This window comes from Leuciscus leuciscus (genome assembly GCF_965113295.1).
Source record: "Leuciscus leuciscus genome assembly, chromosome: 15".
Lineage (NCBI taxonomy): Eukaryota > Metazoa > Chordata > Actinopteri > Cypriniformes > Leuciscidae > Leuciscus > Leuciscus leuciscus.
This window is the reverse complement of record NC_138739.1, coordinates 11,225,262-11,252,490: the sequence shown is the minus strand read 5'-3', so window position 1 is coordinate 11,252,490 and position 27,229 is coordinate 11,225,262. Positions and strand designations below refer to the sequence as shown.

General features: G+C 39.1%; 1 protein-coding gene and 2 long non-coding RNA genes across 5 annotated transcripts in view; 2 read left to right on the top strand and 1 right to left on the bottom strand.

Annotated features, from left to right (window-relative positions):
* Positions 1-27,229, bottom strand: part of LOC309474957 (uncharacterized protein) — a gene marked incomplete at its 3' end in the record, with an annotated part of 239,061 nt that overhangs the window by 36,698 nt on the left and 175,134 nt on the right. The gene's annotated exons all lie outside the window — the stretch shown is intronic.
* Positions 12,086-17,863, top strand: LOC309476346. Of its 3 annotated transcripts, XR_014198029.1 has the most exons (8): positions 12,086-12,349; positions 12,437-12,545; positions 13,584-14,194; positions 14,291-14,363; positions 14,446-14,518; positions 15,068-15,158; positions 15,251-15,349; positions 15,955-17,863. It is a non-coding gene; the product is annotated as an uncharacterized lncRNA (long non-coding RNA). The 3 variants fall into 3 exon arrangements; XR_014198030.1 differs by lacking the exon at positions 15,955-17,863 and having other exon boundaries at positions 12,087-12,349; positions 12,442-12,545; positions 15,251-15,532; XR_014198031.1 differs by lacking the exon at positions 15,955-17,863 and having other exon boundaries at positions 12,087-12,349; positions 14,295-14,363; positions 15,251-15,532.
* Positions 17,891-20,627, top strand: LOC309476340. The gene is made up of 2 exons (XR_014198021.1): positions 17,891-18,040; positions 20,237-20,627. It is a non-coding gene; the product is annotated as an uncharacterized lncRNA (long non-coding RNA).

The window sequence follows — 27,229 nt, the reverse complement described above, 5'->3', positions numbered from 1 at the left end:
TGGGTCAATGCAGCAATTTCTCTGGCTGATTAAAATAGTTAATTGCTTTAAATTAAGACTAAAGCAAGAAGTGATGTCTTACACAGAATATAATTGTAACTCACCAACCAGACGCCACAAGCAGAACACAAACATGTAAACCATTTTTCAGATAATAGAATTATGTGAACACTTAAGAGAGAGACAGATTGTGAACTAAGAGGACAGTGCTAAACTGATATTAATGTAGTGTTGCATGTGAAATCTCCATCACCGGATTTGGCGACCACCCCAGATATTCTTGGGTGAAGAATACACAAGATAATCTTGCATGTGCTGATTGTAAATGCCTTACACTGTTTATAATGGCAGATAACAATATTATATAAACATATATATATTTTGTACCTTTTCGTTGTTCATTGTCATGTTGGAAGACCCAGCCTCGACCCATCTTCAATGCTCTAACTGAGGGAAGGAGGTTGTTCCCCAAAATCTCGCAATTCATGGCCCTGGTCATCCTCTCCTTAATACAGTGCAGTCGCCCTGTCCCATGTGCAGAAAAACACCCCCAAAGCATGATGCTACCACCCCCATGCTTCACAGTAGTGATGGTGTTCTTGGGATGGTACTCATCATTCTTCTTCCTCCAAACACGTTTAGTGGAATTATGACCAAAAAGTTCTATTTTGGTCTCATCTGACCACATGACTTTCTCCCATGACTCCTCTGGATCATCCAAATGGTCATTGGCAAACTTAAGATGGGCCTTGACATGTGCTGGTTTAAGCAGGGGAACCTTCCGTGCCATGCATGATTTCAAACCATGACGTCTTAGTGTATTACCAACAGTAACCTTGGAAACTGTGGTCCCAGCTCTTTTCAGGTCATTGACCAGCTCCTCCCGTGTAGTTAGGGGCTGATTTCTCACCTTTCTTAGGATCATTGAGATCACGAGGTGAGATCTTGCATGGAGCCCCAGTCCGAGGGAGATTGACAGTCATGTTTAGCTTCTTCCATTTTCTAATGATTGCTCCAACAGTGGACCTTTTTTCACCAAGCTGCTTGGCAATTTCCCCATAGCCCTTTCCAGCCTTGTGGAGGTGTACAATTTTGTCTCTAGTGTCTTTGGACAGCTCTTTGGTCTTGGCCATGTTAGTAGTTGGATCTTACTGATTGTATGGGGTGGACAGGTGTCTTTATGCAGCTAACGACCTCAAACAGGTGCATCTAATTTAGGATAATAAATGGAGTGGAAGTGGACATTTTAAAGGCAGACTAACAGGTCTTTGAGGGTCAGAATTCTAGCTGATAGACAGTTGTTCAAATACTTATTTGCAGCTGTATCATACAAATAAATAGTTAAAAAATCATATATTGTGATTTCTGGATTTTTTTTTTTTTTTTTTGATTATGTCTCTCACAGTGGACATGCACCTACGATGACAATTTCAGACCCCTCCATGATTTCCAAGTGGGAGAACTTGCAAAATAGCAGGGTGTTCAAATACTTATTTTCCTCACTGTATATTGGGTCTACTCAGTCTGATCTCTTTCGTACCTCCTAGGCCTACGGTTCAGATAACCAAGTCTACCTGTGTTGTGTGTTACTCTTGAGTTCAATGCACCACCGCTGGCTCTTTGCTCTCAGAGAACAGCTGTACCTGCTCATGCACTCTCACGGCCCACTCTGTCCTTGACTGACTTTGTAGAGTCTGTTGGAATATCACTATACAGATCTATCTTTATCAGACAGTCATCTGATACCCCAAATGGATTCTAACTCTACAATAATGAACATACTGAGAGAATACTATCAGAGTTTGAGGGCAGTCCACACTCTCAATTTATCTCTTGCAGAGGCAAATGCTAAATACACACTCTTATGCCAGCTTAGACGTTCCATGGGCCAGATACACAATTACATTTTAAGGCTTACCCCTGCTCAGTAAATCTCTCTTCTAAGAATGTCAGTGCCTTCTCTGATCTTCTGATGTTGTGGCTTTGTAGCTGGCTTCCGCTTGCTGCTTGCTTGCTTGCTCTCTCCAAAAGATCTTCCAAACGACAGCCCTAAAGGCCGTGATTTTATAATTCCTAATGTTGCACAGTATGTCTACATTTACACACATGCTGCTTACTTGGATTAACATATTTCCTGCATGCTTTAATTGTTACATTAATTGCATCAATTGCTTTATTTACCTGCATCAAAACATTTCCTGTCTGTGTCAATGGCACCAGCAATACAACAATTGTATTTACTGTATTTTTATCCGATTTCTACCTTTCTAGACAATTTATTCTTGAATGTCTTTATATTTGACAGTTACACACAACAATGCTCTTGTCCCCCAGAACCCATATTAACCACACACATAATGCAACAAACGTCATTTTTGCAGGATGTGGTCTATACATGTTTGCACAGTATCTTATCACCTTATGTAAAACTCAGGGCCACATGAGAATTTCCTAGATCCTTCATTTTCTGCTTTTTATTATATATTTTCTTATACTTTAGATCTATATCTAATTGTTTGGAAGAGAACACTCCATTTCTCGACAATAGTTCATGAGATGTGTTTGTGTCGATTCATTGAATCACAATCACAGTTTTCTATGCAGAAGAAAAAAAAAAAAAAAGTAAATGTCCGTGGGTGTTGTGTGCTTTGCTGACATATACGTTTTTGCATTGTGGTTAAAAATGTATTTAAACTAAAAACTGTTTTGACATTTGTTTTCTTCTGTATGGTAGGTAATAGCAACATATATATGTATATGTATATATTATAATTAAAATTATAAATACATTTTTTTGTATTTCATCTGTCGTATGCGTTATCATTTTTCATTTTAATTGTGCAACAGTAGCTGAACAACGTCATTGTTCAAATCAGTATTGAGATCTAAATGAAGAGCTGCGTGCTTATACATGTAAACTTTATATATATATATATATATAAGTTATACTACCAGAGGAATATTGAGACGCATACAAAGAACTCATACTGACAAGAAGTGAAAGCCAATAAAACGTTCCATTGCAACACCAGCCCCCAACAGCAGCCCTACTCTCCGCCATTTTGGGGTGAAAGCGACTCTGCAATCCACTTGCATCTCACTATCGCTATGGCAATTATCAGCTGGTTTGTAAACAAATAAATAAAATAGGCTGAAATCCAACCTGAATGACGACAACACAGAATAACGTACAACCTCTAGTGATCATTTTAACAGTTTATTTGATAGACTTTATGTTTAAGTCTACCACTTTTTTTCACAAAACCTTTGTTGAAATTCTTTGAAGTTCAAGTATTAGCATTATAAACACTGAATTAATACCAACATGTGAAATTAAAATAAGGACATGCATCAGAAAAATTATGAATGTTGGGCAACAACAAATAACAGGAATTAACAGCTTGACATTACACTGTTTTTGCAGTATGTCTTTAATTAATGTCCGTTAAAGCAACACTATGAAAAAAAAAAAAAAAAAAAAAAAAAAATTAGGGGATAAGACAGCGATGCATCATGTTCTATAAGATCATCATGTTTGTAGCATGATCCAGGGGATTTAAACAAACAATATATATTTCAGACCTAGTGGAGTAGCCTAATAGTAAAAAATAATAGTAATAGTAAATGTGTAAAGTTGCACAAAATGGAAATACTCAATAAAGTATGCTAAAAAAACGAGCTACTGAATGGTTGGATTCCTCAACTGATAACATAAAATACGTATAAGACAATACAAAATTTACTGTAGGTGTCATAAAATTGACTGATGACTTAATTTTCCATTCTTTTATTCCAATATGACTTCTCTTTCGTTGTCATTCTGTTTGTTTCTGTTTATCTGTGCTGTTGAGTTGGCATTTTCACTCCAAAATGGCGGGCACGCTACCGAAGCGCCACCTGGTGGCTGTTACAAAAAAGCATCAGAGTTTTGCCTCTTGTCTTCTATACTCTTTGGTAGTATGTCCTTGCTTACTTAAACTTGCCTACTCTTTTGCTACACACTCATAAGTATGTACTTTTTCTTCACAAAAAGAGTACATATACTTTTAGGGAGTAGTACAAGTAGGCGAATTGGGAGGCAGCATGTGGTTCTGGTGTTTGTGATGGTCAGAGAACCAGTGTGATGATCCAGCTTCAGTCTGTCTCTGAATCTCCCATCAGGAACATCAGATGTGGAGAACTTTTCTATGTCTTAATCAAATCGAGCTATTGGAGTATTTTGATGTCCAAACCTGCATATTATGATATCTTCTATGTATTTCAGTAACAGAGTGACTGAATCTCCCTCAATCACTGAAATCTTAACTGCATCATCACCAAACACACCTGAAGAACAAACATAGGAACAGTTTATCAGTTGCACAAGTTAATAATTTTCATTTATTAATAATGCAACTGCAGTTCATTAGAGCTCCACACAAATAACGTGTGTGGAAGAAATTGTTCTATATGTTTACATTTAGCTAACTCTATATATAGAATCTTTGAAATATGATGGTAATTAGATTAGTGTCGATACATATCCTTATGTATGTATGTATGTATGTGTATCTCCATTGTATATGACCTGACAAAAGTTTGTTTTTGCGCACAAAAAGTATTCTCGTCGCTTGATATACTTAAGATTGAGCCACTGGAGTCACTTGGACTATATTAACGATCTCTTTAATAACTTTTCTGGGCCAGCAAGTTTCGGTCACATAGCAGCCTACGGAGAAGTGAGACATGGCTCAGATTTCATCAAAAATATCTTAATTTGTGTTCCGAAGATGAACGAAGGTCTTACGCGGTTGGAACAACATGAGGGTGAGTAATTACTGACAGAATTTTCATTTTTGGGTGAACTAACCCTTTAATGTGTGACTAAGTGTATGACCGAGACAGAGGGTCTCCATTCAAGGGTATAATATGATTCATATGATAGGCAAATCTAAACAATGTATTAGTTATGGCTGAGAGATATCTTCATTAGCCTTGGGAAAACAACCTTGGGGGAGGAACGACTATAAAGAAGGAAGGATACCCCCCACTCTTTGTCACACTCTGAGGCACTTTGTAATGACTGTATGACTGCTGTGTGACTGTATGACTGTTTCCTTGAAAGTGAATAAATAATTGTTAAAGACAATTGATCCATGTTTATCTCTCATTCAGAATTAGAAAATTGTTTCCCACCGCACATGCAACTGTTAAAACAAAATAAACTTACCAACCAGACAGCAACAGCACAATCAGCAAAAAGCAAATGTGTCAAAGTGGTTAAACAGTTCAGTGGTCTCAAATAGTTTCAGTCAAGTCTGAGAACTTGTGAGCGTCTGCAGTAAAGATGAGTAGAGAACAAGTGTTAAAGGTGCTCTAAGCGATCCCGGGAGACGTTTCTTCTTGTTGACATTCGAATTATTGTCAAACAAAACGGAGGCTGGCTAGACCCTCCCTCCTCCTCATCCCGTCTCCTCCCTCCTCCCCTCCCTTCCTCCCTCCCTCCCGTCATAAAGGAAAGTCAAAATAGTCACTACAAAGTTAAGTTTTACTGATACTTCATTCAATGTGTAATGTCGCCAAGTTAGATAAATGCTTTTATATATTGCAGAACAGAATGCAGAAAAAGATAAACATTATCTTAAAATCGTTTGCAACCTGAGGTTATAAATAGCTCCCATACAAGGACGCAATGATAGCAAGATAACGTTAGCTTCGCGTTTCCCAGTGAGCATAAACAACGGCGGCGTTGTAAACCAATTTAGTCAAAGTTGTCAATAGCCTATAAATGAACATTCAAATTCATGACAAACCGTGGGTGAAAACAACCCTGAACTTACACAAATTGTCGCCCTATTGTGAATTTGCTTGATCATTTACAATAGAGATTGATCGCTGCTAGAAACATTCATGTTGTATTCACCAAAATTAACTGCATAAATCTAGCTAATTACATCCTTGTGTTGGTTTGGCGAACATGACCGTCAGTTTAGAAAGAAAAGTGGATTTACCTGTTCTGCAAAAACAGAGCAACTGAATGTCGGATAGTAGCTAATCCCTTCTGCCGGCGGAGGTCTCGCCACCTTTCAAAGGTTTTTCCGATGTAAATTCGGGACTTCGCGCGTTCCTTATCCTTGTCCCTCTTGCAAGTTGTTCTGTTCATCGGAACGTCGTCTCTTTGGTCGTGTGTAGGACATAATTCAAACTTCCCTCTTCATGCTTCTCTCTCCTCCACACACCCACCTCATGTGCACGCAAACGCGCAAACCCCACCCTCCAACACTTCTTGTCGGTTATTGGCTGGAGCTCTGTTTGTTATGTTTCGTGGTGAGTACTTTCGTGGTTAATTTCAATGAGTACTTACTTAACGAGCGCTAAAAGAGTAGGTACTTTATAGCAAGATCTCGTTGAGTATGAATGCGAACCGGACATCTGCCATGTTGACGTTATCATGTGACCTACGACGCGTTATCACAAGCGCAACAACTTAAAAGATTTGAACGACACGTTTAATTCATCTGTCTGTAAATATCATGATATTGATTAAACTTGCTCATTTTGTGTAGCCTAGAAACTAGACGCACCCTAGCGGCAGCCAAATGTATTTTGCAGCCAGGTGGGTCTAGACACTCTCAATAGACCTTCTAGCTGCAAAACCCCAAATTGGGTCAGGCCAATCACAACGCGTATAGAGAAGGCGGGGCGGGCTTAACATAATGACGACAGAGATGTGACGTTCCCTGAGAGCACTATATGCTGATGATGGGGCATTATGGGTGAGAGGAAGGAATATTGATAATCTGAAGGTTAAGATGCAGTCAGCAATTGTTAAGGTTGAAAAGTGGTCATGTGAGTGGGGTTTTCATCTGTCTGTAGAAAAGACACAATTTATATGTTTTTCCAAAAAAAGAACGAATCCTACTATAGAACTTAAACTGTATGGGCAGCATCTTAAACAAGTTGATAGTATAAGATATTATGGGGTATGGTTTGATGTTAAGCTAAATTTTAAAACGCACATTCAGAAAATGATAAGTGCAAAAAAGGCATAAATATACTGAAGTGTTTAGCAGGGTTTAGCTGGGGAGCATCAGGCATATCCCTTAAATCAGAATCAGAATCAGAAAGAGCTTTATTGCCAAGTGTGCTTGCACCCACAAGGAATTTTTCTTGGTACTGAAGCTTCCAGTGCACATATACAAATACAAATACAACAAGAAACATAGTAATACAAATTCTAAGAATAAAATATATAAAAAAATAAAATAAAATAAAATAGTATAAAAAGTAAAAAAAAGGGGTCACAGTTGGGTTTAGTCTGAATAAACATTTACAGATTATGAACATATTTACAGTATTTTGAGAAGTATGAATAATATAAATATAAATATCACCTGAGTTAGAGAATATTACACTAGACAGTGGGAGTCTAGTGCATGTTACAGATTATGAACATATTTACAGTATTTTGAGTAGTATGAATAATATAAATATAAATATCACCTGAGTTAAGAGAATATTGCACTAGACAGTGGGAGTATTGCACTTGCAGGCATATGCCTTGGGGGGCATGTTAAGTGTTCAGAAGGGAAATGGCCTGTGGAAAGAAACTGTTCCTGTGCCTGGATGTTCTTGTGGCCAGTGATCTGTGTCGCCGTCCTGACGGTAACAGTTCAAACAGGGGGTGTCCAGGGTGAGTGGAGTCTGTGATGATTTTACCTGCTCTCTTCCTCACTCTGGAAGAGTACAGGTCCTGGAGGGTTGGCAGGGGGGCACCAATAATCCTCTCTGCTGTCCGGACTGTCCGTTGTAGTCTCCTGATGTCCGATTTGGTAGCTGAACCAAACCAGACAGTGATGGAAGTGCTTAAAACAGACTCAATGACGGCTGAGTAGAACTGGATCAGCAGCTCCTGTGGCAGATTGAACTTCTTCAGCTGGCGAAGGAAGTACAGTCTCTGCTGGGCCTTTTTCACAATGGAGTCAATGTGATTTGCCCACTTCAGGTCCTGAGAGATGGTAGAGCCCAGGAACCTGAATGACTCCACTGCTTCCACAGTGCTGTTCATGATGGTGAGAGGGGGGAGTGCTGGGGATTTTCTCCTGAAATCCACAATCATCTCCACTGTTTTGAGCGTGTTCAGCTCAAGGTTGTTATAGCTGCACCAGACAGCCAGCTGTTCAACCCCCAGTCTGTAAGCAGACTCGTCACCATTTTGGATGAGACCGATGACGGTGGTGTCGTCTGCAAATTTCAGGAGCTTGACAGAGGGGTCTTTAGAAGTGCAGTCATTAGTGTACAGGGAGAAGAGCAGTGGGGAGAGAACGCACCCTTGGGGGGCGCCAGTGCTGATGGTGAGGGTCCTGGATGTGAGCTTCCCCAGTCTCACTCGCTGCTGCCGGTCTGTCAGGAAGCTGGAGATCCACTGACAGATTGAGGATGGCATGGAGAGCTGAGTCAGTTTGGCTGTGAGAAGATCAGGGATGATGGTATTGAAGGCCGAACTGAAGTCCACAAATAAGATCCGTGCATAAGTCCCAGGTCTGTCAAGATGTTGCAGGATATAGTGCAGTCCCATGTTGACTGCATCATCCACAGACCTGTTTGCTCTGTAAGCAAACTGAAAGGGATCCAGAAGGGGTCCAGTGATGTCCTTCAGATAGGCCAACACCAGTCTTTCAAACGACTTCATGACCACAGACGTGAGAGCGACAGGTCTGTAGTCATTAAGTCCAGTGATTTTAGGTTTTTTGGGAACCGGAATGATAGTGGAGCGTTTGAAGCAGCAGGGAACTTCACACTGCTCCAATGATCTGTTGAAGATCTGCGTGAAGACTGGGGCCAGTTGGTCAGCGCAGGCTTTTAGACAAGCAGATGAGATGCCGTCTGGGCCTGAAGCTTTCCTAGTCTTCTGTTTTTTGAAGACTCGGCTCACGTCCTCCACACAGACCTTAAGCTCAGGTTGGATGGCAGAAGGGGGGAGGAGAGGGGTTGCAGGAGGTGATGGTGGATGTGTGAAGTGCACATCAGAGCGGGTGTGAGGTGTGAGTCTGGGCTTCTCAAACCTGCAATAGAATGCATTGAGAGTGTCAGCCAGTTGTTGATTCTCCACAGATCGGGGGGATGGTGATTTGTAGTTGGTGATGTTCCTCAGGCCTCTCCAGACTGATGCCGGGTCGTTGGCTGAAAACTGGTTTTTCAGCTTTTCAGAGTAGCTTCTTTTAGCAACTGTGATCTCCTTTGTCAGTCTGTTTCTGGCCTGGTTATACAAGATTTTATCCCCACTTCTGTAAGCATCCTCTTTGGCATGACGAAGCTGTTTGAGTTTCCCAGTAAACCATGGTTTATCATTAGTGAATGATAAGAATGTCCTGGTAGGAATGCATGTATCCTCACAGAAACTGATATATGATGTTACAGTATCTGTGAGCTCATCCAGATCGGTGGCTGCAGCTTCAAAAACAGTCCAATCAGTGCAATCGAAGCAGGCCTGTAGATCCTGCTCTGCTTCGTTGGTCCATCTTTTTACAGTCCTTATTACAGGTTTAGCTGATTTCAGTTTCTGCCTGTAGGTCGGTATAAGATGAACCAAACAATGATCAGAGAGCCCCAAAGCTGCCCGTGGGACGGAGTGATACGCATTCTTTATCGTGGTGTAACAGTGGTCCAATATATTACTGTCTCTGGTAGGACATGTAACATGCTGTCTGTATTTTGGCAGTTCACGGGAGAGATTTGCTTTGTTAAAATCCCCAAGAATGATTAAAAGAGAGTCTGGGTACCTTTGTTCCATTTCAGCTATATGTTCAGCCAGCTGTTGTATCGCCGCGCTCACACACGCGTCTGGAGGAATGTAAACATTCGCGAGAATGAATGAGGAAAACTCCCGCGGCGAGTAGAAAGGTTTACAGTTTATGAAATGTGCCTCTAAATTAGGAGAGCACATCTTCTTCAGTGTTGTTACATCTGAACACCAACTTTCGTTAATGTAGAAACACAATCCACCACCTCTCGTTTTCCCCGTTAGTTCCGCGATGCGATCCGCTCGGAACAGCTGAAAGCCCGGCAGATGTAGTGCGTTGTCCGGTATGGCTTCACTCAGCCAGGTTTCAGTGAAGCACAGAGCAGCGGAGTTTAAAAAATCCTTGTTAGTGCGGGTGAGGAGAAGAAGTTCGTCCATTTTGTTAGGAAGAGATCGGAGATTCGCAAGATGAATACTGGGGAGTGCAGTACGGAGGCCGCGCTCGCGGAGTTTAACCAGCGCGCCAGCGCGCTTCCCGCGTTTGCGTCTGACCGCGCGTTTGAACAACACCGCTGCCCCTCCGACGAGAATGTCCAGTAAAACGTCTGAGTAATCAAAATCTGTAAAAAAGTTGTCTGGTGTGTGTTTCCTAATGTCCAGTAGTTCGTCTTTGGTGAAACTGATAGGAAAAGAATGACTAAACGCAGAACAAACCAACAAAAACAACACAATAACTGGAGAGCTCCACACCGAGGCAGCCATCCGCGGCGCCATCTTGGATATTAGCATTAAGGTTTAAAGGATTTATACTGCATTGATTCGTTCTGTATTTGATTATGGAAGCATAGTTTATAGCTCAACAAATAAAACCTTAATGCAAGAACTAGACAGAGTACAGGCCAAGGCACTTCGAATATGTTGTGGTGCGTTTAGGACAACACCTATTCCATCATTACAAATAGAAGTAGGGGAAATGCCGTTAGATCTAAGGCGATTACAACTATCCATGTCTTACTGGATAAATCTGCAAGGTCATGAAGAAACACACCCTACAAAGAAGGTGTTATTAGAATGCTGGGAGTATGGGCGTCCACTATGCAGTTTTGGGTGGCATGGGAATAGGCAGGCCAAAGATATGGAAATTGACAACATTGCTTGTTGCAAAACTGTTAGCACACCAACAATCCCACCATGGATGTTTTGTTATCCCAGGGTAGATTTGGAAGCCAAGAATATAATTAAATCAGGGATATATCAAAATGTTCAGCAATACATTGACATAAATTATGAAGACACAGTTCAGATTTTTACAGACGCATCAAAAGATCAGACTGGGAAAACAGGGGTAGCAGTACACATTTTAAAGTATAATGTAAATATTAAAAAAAGGACAACAGATCATCTGGCCATTTTTACAGCAGAAATGGTAGCAATAATTCTGGCTTTACAATGGGTGGAAGAAGTAAAACCAAATAAGGTGATTATATGTTCAGACTCAATGTCCTCACTAGAATGCATTCAGAGTGGAAAATCTATATGTAGACAGGATCTACTAGATGAAATTAATCAAATAAATTTTATAATAAGTCAACAAAGCATAAGCGTAGGATTTATATGGGTTCCTGCACACAGGGGAGTGAAGGGTAACGAGAAGGCAGACATGCTGGCAAAGGAAGCAGTTACATCAGAACTGGTTGAACTCGATATTAAATTAAGTAGGTCAGAAATTAAAAGTATTATTAAGAATAAAATTAACAGAAAGTGGCAGGAGAGATGGGATAAGGAAGGAAAAGGCAGACATTTGTATAATATACACAAAGAGGTTACAGCTAGAAATATCAGTGGATTGGAAAGACAGGAGGCAACATGGTTTTCCAGAATGAGGATGGGACATACAAGTTTAAATAGTGGATTGCACATAATAGGGAAACATCAGACTGGACTATGCATAAATTGTGGAGTAGTAGAAAATGTAAAACATATACTTATAGATTGTACACAATACACCAGAGAAAGGGAGAATATGAAGAGAGCACTAGACAGAGAGTTAACCATGGGAAATTTATTGAGTGTAAACAGCACACAGTCCAAAGTTAGGGCGGTTATTAATTATCTTAAAGAAAGCCAACTAGCAAGAAGAATTTAGTTATTTATCTATTTAATTAATATTATTATTTCAAGGTTGAGGAGATTTAAGAGTGGAAGCTGGAGGAGCTGAACACGCAGCGCCAGCTGAAGCTTTTTTTTTTTTTTTTTTTTGACATCCCTATGCGATCACACCTCAGCCCAGTAGATGGCGGTAATGCACATTGATTGCAAACTGCCAATAAAAAATACAGAAGAAGAAGAAGAAGAAGTGACGTTCCCTGGCTTGAAAACAAAGAATGGCTCCTGGCTTTCGAATCGGCTTTGGCCGCGACTCTGGAGGACTTGGAGTTAAGTTTTTCTTTAAGAAAAGAGCAAAGAACGGCACTTAAGTCATTCTTTAAAAAGGAAGATGTGTTCGTAGTTTTGCCCGTGTTACACCAGATTCTGTGACCGTCATAATATGTGACCGTAGTGGGCGCGGTTGTCACTGCGTGCTCCGTGATCTACGCAAACAGCATAACTTCTGACTATAAGCCAAAGGTGAAGTATTTACGACACGTTTGTTTAGAAATGCTTTTTTTTTGCCTGTCAGATATGGCAAAAGTTGAATCTATCATCTAACGTTAGCTCAGCTGTTGGGAAAACGCTCTGGTTGGTTGAAGCGCTGTCCTATTGCGTGCAGAGGGAATTTGAAAGACAGCCGTTTATCCCGCCCCTCGGATTGAGCGTGTCTATGGTGAGTTTCCAGACTAAACATCTTGATGTAGGTCTGGCTTGCCAGGCTACATTTTGTGGTCTTTTTGAAGAAACTGCTGCCCATTTATTTTGTGAATACATTTAGGGTTGATTTAAGTTCTTATATTTAACCCTACTAATGTGACCCACCGTTTTATCCTTAACGATATTTATTTTTATTACGAAATCCCAAAATTGTCATATCTTGAATATGTTGTTAATTTCTTTATTTTATATCCCAACATTTTCATCCATAAGCAAAAGTGGCTTACTGCTTTGTTTTCCTCTTTTTCTTGTTAAATTTAACTCTCGTTTCATCCCTCGGGCCTATAAATAACAGAAAATGTATATTATGTATATTTAATTAAATGTATATTATATAATTAATTATTTAAGAAAATATATATTGATATTCAACCTTAAAGGTTTTTTCCTGTGTATAAAATCTCATAATATGTTTGCAAACCCACGATATATATATATATATATATATATATATATATATATATATATATATAATACATACATACCTACCTCATAACATCAGTAACTCGACAGCCCTAGAACGGTTTTCCTCAGCGTTTGTAATGTCTGCACAAAGGGAGATTCGCCTTTGGACAAAACTGTTGATTTTATACTCGAAAAATTTAAGTATCATTATTAAAAATTAATAATAATAGGATTGCATTGCTATCCCAGCCCAAAACATACAATAATAACAACGATAAATGCTGATCAATTAATTATATTACTTTTTACTGTAAATTATATAATTCAATAAAACAAACAAAATGTAATGTATGTCATTTGAAATAGCTATGCATGAATACACTCTAGATGTGTATATAGTGAACATCTACATTTTCATTCAAACAATAAATAAAGCATTAATTAATTGTATTTTATTTACTGACAATAATGAGAAATATTAATAAATTAGTAAAAGAATGAATCAAAGTCACCATCACACAATAAACAAATGCATATACAAGTCAACACATGAAACAAAGCTTTATTCAAACTACAATCATGTATGTAGGCTACAGACGCTGAACCACACATCCTTCTGCCATCTCAACACAGCGGTTCCCATTCTGCGGCTTTATTCTGATGAATCAGCTGACCGCCAGAGGTGAGCCGTTCCTTCGTGCCTGCACTGTAACGGATTTCTGTAATTTGAACAGTATTTTACTGTAATATGTACAGTAAGATACTGTAAAATATGTATACAGTATGTTACTGTAAACAGCAAAGGATTATGGGAAAATATAGGGTCACTACTGTAATTCTTCACTACTGTAAATCAATTTACAGTAGTGAACTTGCCCGCGAAAAACTGACCAATGGCAAGAGGGATTTCTTTTCAAGTGTTTTTTTGAGGGGTGAAGTGGCAGTTAATGCACGGACAAAAGATCATGTAACTCACCAAAAAGGTTAGTATATAATTTCTATTTTATGTAAAATAAACATTTTCAAATGTTTTTACTTATGTTAACAGCAAACTAACATGATGTATCGTTTTGTTTTCGTCTGAATGGTTTTAGTGTCTTTTTTTCCTGACTGTGGTCAGAATGTTTTTTTTGGTGCCTTTATTACTGTCTTTTTTCCTGACTGTCGGCCGGGTCGCTGTCATGGTGATAATATTAACTGGTGAGTAAGTTAAGTTCACCTATATTAGCCGAAATATTCTTTAGTTAAAACTATAAAAAATAATGGTTGTGTGTTCCTCTGCCTCTTTAACGCAAGTTAGCTCATCAGGCGGGCGGAGTCGACGGTAACGTTAACCGAGCTAACAGCGAACTCAACGTGAAATACTGAGGTAAAGTGAGATAGACGAAACCCTTGTTAAAGTGCGGGTTTTAAACAATATTTTCACGTAGGCCTATATGATTTATTTTCAGGTTTGTGATCTGGATAATGCCATCTGCAACGATGGAGTGTGTTGGAGCCTTTTCATTGTGATAACATCAACTGGTATGTAACGTTATGGTCACCTTCACCTAAATTAGCCGAAGTAAACTTATTAAACAGAGAAGCATAATAACTTTGGTATGTTCTGTCTCCTCTTTCACAACTTTTTGGCAGATGTACAGCGTAAATACTGAGTAAAACTTAGTTAAAGGGATAACGTAGTACACCTTAAACAGAAAATTATGTATGTCATCATTTACTCGCCCACAACGTGTTCTAAACTTGCATGAAGTTCTTTCGTCTGAACATTTATGTAAAATAAGATATTATTAAGATATAAAATAAGATATTTTGAATAATGTTGGTAAATAGTGGCTGGTCCGCATGGACTTCTATAATAGAAAAAATACTTTGGATGTCAATGGGGACCAGTAACTGTTTGGTTGCTCATGTTCTTTAAAATATCTTCTTTTGTATACAGCACATTAAATAATTTAATGGAAGTTATGAACAAGTTGAGGGTGAGTAAATGGTGACAGAATTTACAATTTTGAGTAAACTAACCCTTTATCCAACACCATTGTTAATTTCATCTTTTGTTTTATTTTCAAGTTTGTGGTCTGAATTATGTCGTCTGAAATGTCGGAGGTGTATTTTGGAGTCTTTTTTGTGATTGCCTTCATAATGGTGATAACATCTACAGGTGAGTAAGATGACATCAACTAAATTAGCTGAAGTATGCATTAGTTAAGCAGGCAAACATGTTCTTTTCTGTTCATTATTTTGAATTTGCAGCGGCCATTCCCTCCGGACTGTACATCACTGCTGACGCTCTCCACTAATACACAGAACGGGTTGACGTTGGAGGAGGAAGAGGAGAAGGAGGAGGAAAGGGTTAGCAATATACCATTATCAATATAGCAAAGTTTTGCTAACTAATATTTTTAATGTTGTTTAATTGATTAAAAACTATAAACACCATACAACATTATATCTTACCTCATCTTCACCCCACATGTTATTGTTGTTAGTAATAAGTTCTGTTATTGTATTTTAGTTTTTTTTTCTGTAAACTATAACACTAAAAGCTAGATCTGTGTCTGTCAAGAAGAGATGCTTAAATGAGAACACTAGTGTCCTATTTATGAAGGCTATATCTTTAACACCAAGCATATCTGCTGACTCTGTTGATTTTCTCCTTGATTCTTTTAACTCAAAAGTTAAAGGTGTAATTGATGATATTGCTCCTGTGAAAGTCAGGAAGAAGAGTGGCAGACAAAAGGCACCTTGGAGAAACTCAACAGCAGTGCAAAATATGAAAAGACAATGCAGAAAAGCAGAGCGCATGTGGCGGAAGACAAAGCTTGTAGTCCATTATAACATCTACAAAGACAGCCTTCATGCTTTCAATATGGAACTAGGCAAAGCTAGACAGACTTTCTTCTCAAATATTATAAACAGTAATTTAAACAACACACGCACTCTTTTTGCTACTGTAGAGAGACTGACAAACCCCCCAAGCCAGATTCCCAGTGAAATGCTCTCAGACAGCAAGTGCCGTGAGTTTGCTTCTTTCTTCTCTGAGAAAATCAATAATATCAGAAAGGTGATCAGCACATCCTTGACTTGCGCTGGGGTCAGACAGATCAAACCACCTGAGAAAGTAGTTACTATGTCTGATTTCAAAGAAATTGATGGCAAAATTTTGGAAGAAACCGTACAGCACCTTAAAACATCAACCTGCGCTCTTGACACACTTCCCACATCGTTTTTCAAAAGTGTGTTAAACAGTTTAGAAGCAGATCTTCTAGAAGTGGTAAATGCTTCACTTCTCTCTGGGAGTTTTCCAAACTCCCTAAAAACTGCAGTTGTCAAGCCCCTCCTGAAAAAGAGCAATCTGGATAAGACCATATTAAGCAACTATAGACCAATCTCAAATCTTCCTTTCATAGGTAAGATCATTGAAAAAGTTGTCTTCAATCAGCTGAACAAATTCTTAAGCTCGAATGGATACTTTGACAATTTTCAATCTGGTTTCCGACCGCACCACAGCACAGAGACAGCGCTCATAAAGATAATAAACGATATTCGCTTAAATACTGACTCAGGCAAATTATCAGTGCTGGTACTACTCGACCTCAGTGCTGCATTTGACACTGTCGATCACAACATACTTCTGGACAGGCTGGAAAACTGGGTGGGGCTTTCTGGGATAGTCCTAAAATGGTTCAGGTCATACTTAGATGGGAGAGGTTATTATGTTAGTATAGGAGACCATAAGTCTGAGTGGACATCCATGACATGCGGAGTCCCTCAAGGCTCAATTCTTGCGCCACTCCTGTTCAACCTGTATATGCTCCCAATGAGCCAAATAATGAGAAAGAACCAAATTGCTTACCACAGCTATGCAGACGACACACAGCTCTACTTAGCCCTATCGCCCAACGATTATAGCCCCATTGACTCCCTGTGCCGATGCATTGATGAAGTCAACAGTTGGATGTGTCAAAACTTTCTTCAGTTAAACAAAGACAAAACTGAAGTTATTGCGTTTGGAAACAAAGATGAAGTTCTCAAGGTGAACGCATACCTTCACTCTAGGGGTCAAACAACCAAAAATCAAGTCAGGAATCTTGGTGTGACACTAGAGTCAGAGCTTAGTTTCAGTAGTCATGTCAAAGCAATAACTAAATCAGCATACTATCATCTGAAAAATATTGCAAGAATTAGATGCTTTGTTTCCAGACAAGACTTAAAGAAACTTGTGCATGCTTTCATCACCAGCAGGGTGGATTATTGTAATGGACTCCTCACTGGCCTTCCCAAAAAGACCATAAGACAGTTGCAGCTCATACAGAACGCTGCCGCCAGGATTCTGAGCAGAACCAGAAAATATGAACATATCACACCAGTCCTCAGGTCTTTACACTGGCTCCCAGTTAAACTTAGGATTGATTTTAAAGTATTATTACTGGTATATAAATCATTCAATGGCCTAGGACCTCAATACATTGCAGATATGCTCACTGAATATAAACCCAACAGATCACTCAGATCATTAGGATCATATCAGCTAGAAATACCAAGGGTTCACTCTAAGCATGGCGAGTCTGCTTTTAGCTATTATGCCAGCCGCAGCTGGAACCAGCTTCCAGAGGAGATCAGATGTGCTCCTACTGTAGTCACATTCAAATCCAGACTCAAAACACATCTGTTTAACTATGCATTTACTGAATGAGCACTGTGCCAATGTTCGTCCGACTGTTTGTACTGTATTTTATTTATTTTTTTTCTAAACTGTTTTAATTATTCTTATTTCTTTTTATTATTTTAATTTCTTCTATGTAAAGCACTCTGAATTGCCATTGTGTATGAAATGTGCTATATAAATAAACTTGCCTTGCCTTGCCTTGCCTTGCCTTGCCTTGCCTAAAAGGCTGCTGTGACTTTATCTGTTTCAGGAGAGTCTGTTCTCAAAGCAAAAACATGGATGCTGACAATGAAGGGCAGAATCATCATCCAGTTACAACTGCTAACAGACGACTCTTCAGCATTAGCTGTCTATTTTGTCGAATGCAGAATCAGGTAAACCAATATATATATATATATATATATATATATATATATATATATATATATATATTGATTCCTACTAGGACTAGTTGTTAAAGATCCCTAACTTTCAGCACAACAATTGAATGGGGATGTCATCTTGGGTGGGGTGAAATTTGGCACAGAACTCATGGTGCCACCAGTGCGACACATCTTCAGTTGTGTGCCCGACCTCATTGGGTGTTTCGGCCACTTATCACAAGACACCCTCTGCCGGGGTTAGCCCACCACGGGTTGATCAGACCCGGGTGTGTGTCGCACGATGGTGGCACCATGCGATCATTTGGCAGCCCATGTTGCGTCCCTACGTTTCAGCCACAGCCAGTGACTGCTCCGTTCCGCTGCAGTGGCCAGTCCTTTGATTGCCCTCCGTTGGGACTGCCCTCTGATCCCTACTTCCTTCAAGAGCCTTGTGGTAGAGCTGGCTACAAAACCTCTGCATCCCACCTCCACTGGCCACACCTTCACATTCCAGCCCCGCCCCTCTGCTTCAGCTGCTAAGTTGGCATATCGCAGCCTCTTCCGTTCGAATGCCTCGTCGATGGCATCCTCCCATGGGACAGTCATATATATATATATTTTTTTTTTTTACATTACATTACATTTACATGCATGCATTTGGAAGTCACTTTTATCCAAAGCAACTTACATTGTATTAAGTTTAATTTAAATGATCCATTCCCTGGAAATCTAAGCTACAGGAATATTGAAAAAGAATGAAGCTTTAATGATTTTAATGTAATGGATTATGGGGTAATACCATCCCTGTAGGTTAGGGGTGGAAATTGGCAAAAATTTGATGATTCGATAGTATTGCGATATTTGGGCCACAATTCAATATTATTGCGCTTCCTAACATTGCGATACAGCAAGTATTGCGATTCGATTCTGCGATATATTGCGATTCATGTCCCCCATATTATTCAAAGACATTACAAAAAATAAGACTGCTCAACTCACTACAAATGTCACATTAAATCTGTGAACATCTTCTACACATTTACTGGAGGCTAGTGCAGAAATTTTGTCCTTGAACATTCAGGACACAGGACCTTATTACAGAACGTAATTATATGAACGCGTCACCACCGCATTAGCACCAAAAACATGGAGATTTTATTTTAGAGAATAATTACACAACCTATTCGATATATTATAATTCTATAATTAAATAAACTAATCGAATATCCAAAAATTGTGACTCATCCCTGCATTTAATACCTTGTTTTTTTCCCAAAATCTTCACTTACGTCTCGATTTTCGAAGGGGATTATAAACGTTTCTTCCTTGGTTCGCTTTTATTTAGGCCTATTACATTCACATTCTTTACTGTGGTAAAGTAGAAAAACGTTGTAGGACAGATAGCCTGCATTTTTACTTGCACGTCAGATTCATTTCAACACAGTTTTTGCTTGTTATTAGACATGTACGGCGCGTCAAGTTTATTTGATTTTTAGTTTCGCTCTCTTTGGCAGCGCAATTTCAAACATAGCTTAAATGTCTTGCCCTTGTGGAAGATTAAATTCACTTTTCATACCTTTTACAACAAGTAGAAAACATGAAGATATCAGAAAATAGATCGATGGTCTCTTTCCTCCTCATGTCATCCCTCTCAAAGCACAGAGCGGTATGGCTTCATGTGGAATCACGTGTCTTTGTGTGGAAGTATTAAACGAAAGTTTTTTTTTTTTTTTATATAGATTTAACTTTTCTATTATGTAAGTATTATGTAAGTTTCTAATATTTACTGATATGTATTTGAATGCTTTACAGGCTTTGTGTTGCTTCTTTGACGGAATTGCTCAAATAAAGACTTTTTTGCTCGAATAAACTACATTTTTTTATTTCAATTTTCATAATAACCCCCCAACCACTGCAGGTAGTTGGTCCATTACCACCGCAGTGGTAAAAAAAACTGCCACCGTCACAGCCTTATAACCTATATTGGAATACTTTGCGCTACTGTATCAATATAATTGCGTGCGCAAAATATCGCGACACTGAACAGAATCGATTTTTCCCCCACCACTACTGTAGGTGGATTCAGAATCAGATGTAGTGCTTTTATTAACGCCAAAGTACATGCAGCATCAAGTTTGAGGGTTAGGGAAAATTCTGCCAACACCGGTCTGAAAAAATTATATATTTTTTCCCTGCTTGTGTTTGCAGGTTCATTCTGAGAGTCAACCCTGATGGCACCAAACACCAAAGGCACAGATCAGATGGAAATCTGGAAAGGTCCAAAGAAAAGCATCAGCCTGAAACCCTCAGTGTTTCTCATCAGAGAGGTTGTCAACTTTGACTGGCAAAATTACTGAAATGTAACAACACAACACTGACTTTGACTGTATTTTATTGTTTTAAGGCCTGTTTTGCTTTTCAGTGTGTGTACGTTTTTGCCATGCTACAGATATAAATGGTCACCAGGAGATTAATTCTATGGACTTTGGAGATGTTGCCTTTTTTTTTCTTCAGCTAGTGGCTCCTAAAGGTCAAGATTTGTAATTTGTACTTCTAAAACAAAATGTTCAACGATTAAAAAGAATATTATAAGGACAAATGTTTGTGAGTTATTGTGATTTTTTGGGGGGTGGGGTAAACATAAATTAAAAAAAGAAAATTTAAATGAAAAAAACAAACAAAAAACAATACTAATACTGTAAATGAAAATACGGTAATAATACTGTAAATGCAAGTACAGTAAATGATACAGTATACTGTAAGTGAAAATACAGTAATAATACTGTGTAAATGCAATTACAGTAAATGGTACAGTATACTGTAAGTGAAAATACAGTAATACTGTAAAACATTTTACAGTAACTTACTGGCATCCAGCTGCCAGTAAGTTACTGTAAAATTTACAGCAACCTCTTTACAGTGTGAGGTTGTTGCGTGATGTGTTGTGCTTCACAATCTGAGGCAATAAGGGAAGGTGGAGTGATGGTGGGTCTCATGAGGGAAGGTGGAGGTTCTCATAAGGGCTGGTGGAGTGATGGAGGGTCTCATCCATGGCACCATCTCCAGGATTCAGCTCTGGGCTCCTCATCCTCAGTGCTCACACCAGTCTGCTGACATTTCAGATCCTACAAAATACACAAACATAACACACAAGCAGCAATTTTAACAGCACAATGTCATTTGATTTCAGTATTATTTAGAAGACAAAAATGCTTTTTTCCACAAATGCCGCCATCATCTTTCCTTGCAGGTCCTGCTCCACAAAAGCTGTGCAGCAAATGCACAGAAATCAAGAATCAGAAAAGTGCTGTAATAGCTCTGTTTGAAATTACAATAATTAAAATAAACTACAACTTAATATTTAAATAGTTGTTGTTATTCATTTCTGTAGTGTCACTCACTCAAAGCCTTTGATGGCAGAATTCAGCTTTATGAGCCACTCTCCACCTGATAAACACACACGTGTTCAACTGTCCCTGTAACATCCAGACCGCAGACTCACGTTACCTCTGTGATTTATGAACTCAACACTACATTTACATGTTGAGGTTGTTTTAACTTTTTATCCTACATAAATGTTCCTCAATTTATCAACAGTACTAATGGACAAATAAAATAGATAACTTATGTTAGTTACTTTATAGATTTGTTCTACATAATAGCACACATACATCACTCAGATGCCTATTCATATCTATTAGACGTAGTAATCTGCAATTCTTATAGAAGAGTTTCTTGCCAGATATTAAATAGACATTTAGTAATTGTATTTAAGATGTATACGGTTTAAAATGTATGCAAATCCACTTTGGAGACGTATGTGTCCTTACTGGAGCTTCTCTGTTAGCTTAGCTATACATAATAAAATGTGATTTACAGCAAAATCGCAAATATATAGCGTCTTTACACCTTCAACAATTCAACAGTTTACTGTAACTTTTACATTAGTTCAACACATGCGATCATTTGATTTGTAATACTCACATTTAAAAACAGTCTCGTCCGTCATCCTTTCCGTCACGAGTATGACCTATCCTTCTTCTTCTTTTTTTATGACGTATCCTCTCGCGTGGCCTCCTGGGATAGAAGAGTATCCATCGGTCGAGCACTCAAAAATCTGGGCGGAAGCAGTAAGCCACCCGGGAACTTCTCGCCTACTCTTTTATGAATACTGATGTTTCGAACGTACTGCTTCCTTCACGTACTGTTTTTGCCTACTATATAGTAGGAAAGTAGGCATATTCGAACCCACTTAAGTCCGAATCTCGCGATAATTAGTACGTCACCCAGGTAATTCTCGCCTACTCTTTTGGATTCGTACATACTTTTTCGCTCGCCTACTCTTTTTCCCATACTAAATAGTAGGGAAGTATGCGGTTTGGAACGCAGCCCTTGTCTCAGATCCACCTGTTTAGGATGTGAGGGAAGAAAATGAGGACGGATGAATCGAAGGAAAGCTTATTTGTACATTGGAATACTTGATCACTCGAGCATCACTTCACTGAGATGGCTGAGCTGAGCTCGATCGGTTTCTGGGTTATAGGATGGAGAATGGAGGAGCGAGGAAACATTCATTCGAGTATTGAGAAGCACCCAATGTGTTATGCCCCATATCTCAAAAGGAATTTAACCAAAATAGGGATACTCGAGAAAGCCAGAATATAATGAAAAATGTATTAACAAAATAGGACTATACAGCAAAAAAAAAAAAAAAACTATATACAAGGTAACAGTCAGGTGTCTGGTGTGGTGCAAAGATAAATTAATGCATGGAAGTGTAATGTGCTGCATGTTGGATGTGTAACGGAGTTTAAATAATGCTGTTAAATTCATGCATTAATTGGGAAAACTCCACATTGGCTGTTGCGTCCCTTGCATTTGTGTGCGTGATATTAAGGGCGGAGCTACGTCACCACCAGCAGAGTTTCACATCTCTCGCTGATGGTAAGTCGCATCAATAAGTGCTGCGTCATAAAAACTGAGTTTAGATTGTTTTCAAGTGTAAGGTTGGTCTTTTTAAAGGGTCATGAAACCCCCCTCTTTCAGCGCAAGTCTAGCTCACACTGTTTTTGAAAAATGCAACTGAAATGGGCGTGGATGGCTGTGAGAAGGGGAGGGGAGTGTGGGTGTGGTATTGCACGGCAGGGATAACTGTCATTGTATGCAATGACAATGTCATTACAAATGTGTCGTAAAACGTAAGCAAAAAAAGTTGTTTTTTTAAAAGCTGGCAATACACTGACACTATTTCTGTAATTTCAAAAGTAACTGAACGCCCTGTCATCAAATTCTATCGAATAAAACATATTAAATGTACATATTAATTATAATGTCATTATAAACAACTATATATTTTATATACACACTATAAATTAATATATTTGCAAATAATACATTTCCTGTTCAAAAAAAATTCCGTGCATAGCCTAGATCGACGCGCCACCTGAACAACAATAGTAAAGATGGACAGCGACATAGAAATATACAGTGATGGCAGCACGCAGGGTTCTGTGGAGGTGGAGGACTTCTCTCCTCCTGCATCACCAGGGCAAAATAGCGAGATAAACGATGGCGGTGCAGGTCCTCTTCCCTATTTATTTGAACCATTAGCCCTTCCCGTGACTGTGGAGGAAAACATGGGCGAACCGGAGGCCGCGCGGATGGGAGAAGTGTCAGAATGGTAGCGACTTATCAGATAACAAAACCCCTTCTGCAGGCAAAAGTCCGACCTGAAATTAGCCTAACGTTTTTATTCATAAACGTATAATTTTGCAACAGGTGTACCTGTGGTCACTGTACCAGACTGTCTCCAAGAGAAAACTTGTGCTGTAGGGAAGTTGCACAGGTAAACGCATCTTGACACTCCTTCACTGTATTGCATTTTAGTATTAATTACATTTTTTATAAATGAGATGTGTCCGTTGTGGATGGCCAACCAGCCGCACGGAGCCAGACTCTAGCCCTGGCAGCATCGCGGGGAAAGCTATGCAATGCGCTTGAACTTTTGCACCACGAATACAAACACTTGCGTCCCATGATCGCCTCTCTCATCGACTACGCAGTGTCACAGTTTGTTTGACAGGTCTATCATTGGAAAGATCCACGTGGTATCATGATTAATTCAGTGAAGTGTCTTCTCATTGGATATGAAGGCTCAGCCTCATTAATAATTATGAGACAACGATGAGTCATCAACGGACGATCCGTACAGAAAAACGTCACATCCTGTGACGTGGACTCGATGAAGATTTCAAACCCGGAAGACGAAAATAGCCGATACAAACTCAAATTTAACCATTTATATCCTATTATTAAATTTTACAGATTATAACATTGTATTCTATGGTGTTCAACACACCTACCTCTGTTAAAATCTCAGAAAAATTGGTTTAGGGTTTCATGACCCTTTAACTACACACAAGTTTACTTCATGTGCCTGTCAGTCCCTAGTTCTGTCAGTCGAGTCAAATGTGTTATTTGCGATGATGAAACGTGATGTGTGTGTGTTAACCTGCTTGTGAACTCCGAATCTCTGATTTCATTTAAGATCTATGAGCAACATTGATGCGTGATGCACTGCCTTTAACCAGCTTTTGGTCCTGTTTGTCCCAGGTATGTTTTATATTCGGATTTGTCATGTTCTGTGTAAGAATATATTAGTTGAACTGAGTGTTAGCATTATCACATGTGCTATGTGCTCTCACGTGCTCGCATGTGCTGAACTGTGTAACTGCGCCATTTTAGGTGGCCGTTCTTTTCTTTCTGTATTCCAAAAATATACAAAATGATGGTTGCTTAAATTTAGTTTCTCTGTATTTGTGAATTTATGAGAAATGAGAACAGAGACAGTGATTTGTACTTTATTTCTTTAATGTATGTTTTATTTTGAGTTTAATTCCACTATACGATCACTTTGTAAAAATGTATATCCAGCAGAGTTTCACATCTCTCGCTGATGATCTATGAGCAACATTGATGCGTGATGCACTGCCTTTAACCAGCTTTTGGTCCTGTTTGTCCCAGTCTGTCTGTTGCAGGCTAAGTAAAGAGATCTTGAGTAACCATCCACCTGCTCTCCGTGTGATTCCATCCACACACACAAACACAGACAGTCACAGATGTACAAAAAGAAACAAGTTTAAAGGAAACAAAACAAACGAAATCAAGTCCAATATGCAGCTCTCTGTGGCCTTTCATCTTGCTCCTTTTTAAAAGGCCCAAAAGGAAGTCAGCAACAGGTGTCCTCAATGAAACGACCTGAGAACGGGCAATTGGGTCCAACTCAGCCCAGGGAAAACCCCACATATGTTTACAGGCTGTCAAATACCCCTTTTCCACCAAGGCAGTGCTGGTACCTATTATTTGTGTTTCGACAGCCAAAGAACCGATTCTCGGCCAGGAAAATTGGTTCCAAAGCGGCACCAACTCTTTGCTGGACTAAAACCGTTCTTTTACCACATCATGCTTAGGCCGGGGGCTGGGGGTGTGACAGATATATAGATGATATATAATTATATAGGCTATAATAATATATAAATATATTCACTATTTACAATACGTAGAAAAGTCTATAAAATATAAATAGTTTACTTTATAGCTATACTTAGTTAATTTGTGATCAGTTATGGGCACGATAAATTGGACGATCGATTGTTCTGGTCTGCGTCAACACTAGGGGGGAGAGCTCGCGGGTTTTTTTCCATTCTACATAAAGCTTCCAGTGGAGAAACTGCGCGAGTTTTGTGTGTTTTAATCTTCTCCTCCTTTTCAGCGGTAGCTACAACAGGGGTGGGGTTATTGTTGAACTTCTTCTCAAACGTAACTTCCGTCAATAGTAATCCAGACGTGCAGCACAAATGTGTGCTAAACGTCTTCTTCTGACCTTAAAGGGATAGTTCACTTTGAAATTAATTTTTGATATGTTTTAGCTAAATTTCAGATGGCATTTAGAGGTTTTTGCATCTGAACTCTTCATATTATATATATATATATATATATATATATATATATATATATATATATATATATATATATATATATATATATATATATAGCAGTGGCGGATACAGAACGTCATTAATAGGTGGGCCTGGTGAATATACGGAGGGGCCTCGCCTCGGGGTTTTTAATCTTATACACCTGATTCCCGGGCTCCGTATTATAGAGCTGTAATAAACCTCAGAACAGCCCTACGGTGGTCAAAGAACAGCCAGCCGGTTTAATCAAAGAGAAATTTCACTTTATTTCAAATAGGCTAAAACTCATCATACGGATACAGACAAGATATGGAGCCAGGGAAGGGAAACTCCGCAAAGCACAACACTTCATATACACAGTGAGTCTCGGTAGCACGTGGGCGTTCATTCATAGAACCTCGGTAGCACGTGGGCGTCAGCCGAGCAATATTCTGAGGTAATCGGTGACACTAATTCCAATAATAATTTTACCACTTGTTTGAGCAACTTAAATCTATATAGCCTAAGTAGCGCTGAATAATAAGTTTTTTAAATTGTGTTAAAACGTCTATTAAAGAGTGTATATGTAGGCCTACAAAGAGAATCGCAATGCTGACAAACCTTTTTATTTACTTTTTTTAATAAAAGTTGCTGATAACTTCTGGATTTGAAAAACAAATAGTGAGTAGGCCTGGCCTATGTGTTTGTGGTAGCCTACAGTCGTGGATCATCACGCACTGCACACGGAGTAGGCTATGTATGTGTTTCACAGTGTAACAGTGGCGTTACGCCACTTTTAAGTCAGTGCGCGCACGGAGAGCGTGTGGCCGGCCCGTGCAGAAAAAAAATTCACAAGAGAACGAGCTGATTCTGTGTTTTAAAAAGAATCATGACAGAAGAAAACAGGTATGCTATGTGTTATATATTCACGAGGCAAACAACCAAATGCTATCAAACATGTTTTTACTGGTGTTCAGGTCACACACAGATTACATCACATCACGTGCAAATCACATCACGGGACTTCAATACCATAATATACTCAGCTGTATTTCGAGACACAGAGCCAAAAGTGCATTCACAAAACATAAACAAACGCCAAAGGAGACGGTGAACATTATACAAAAAGTGGGCAGAATAACACAGATAACAGCCTATTAATAAAAATAACTCGAATCAGACCATCCTTTCAGAAACAGCAGTAATGCCATGGCGGGCCAGCATAAAAAACACAGTGAAAATTACA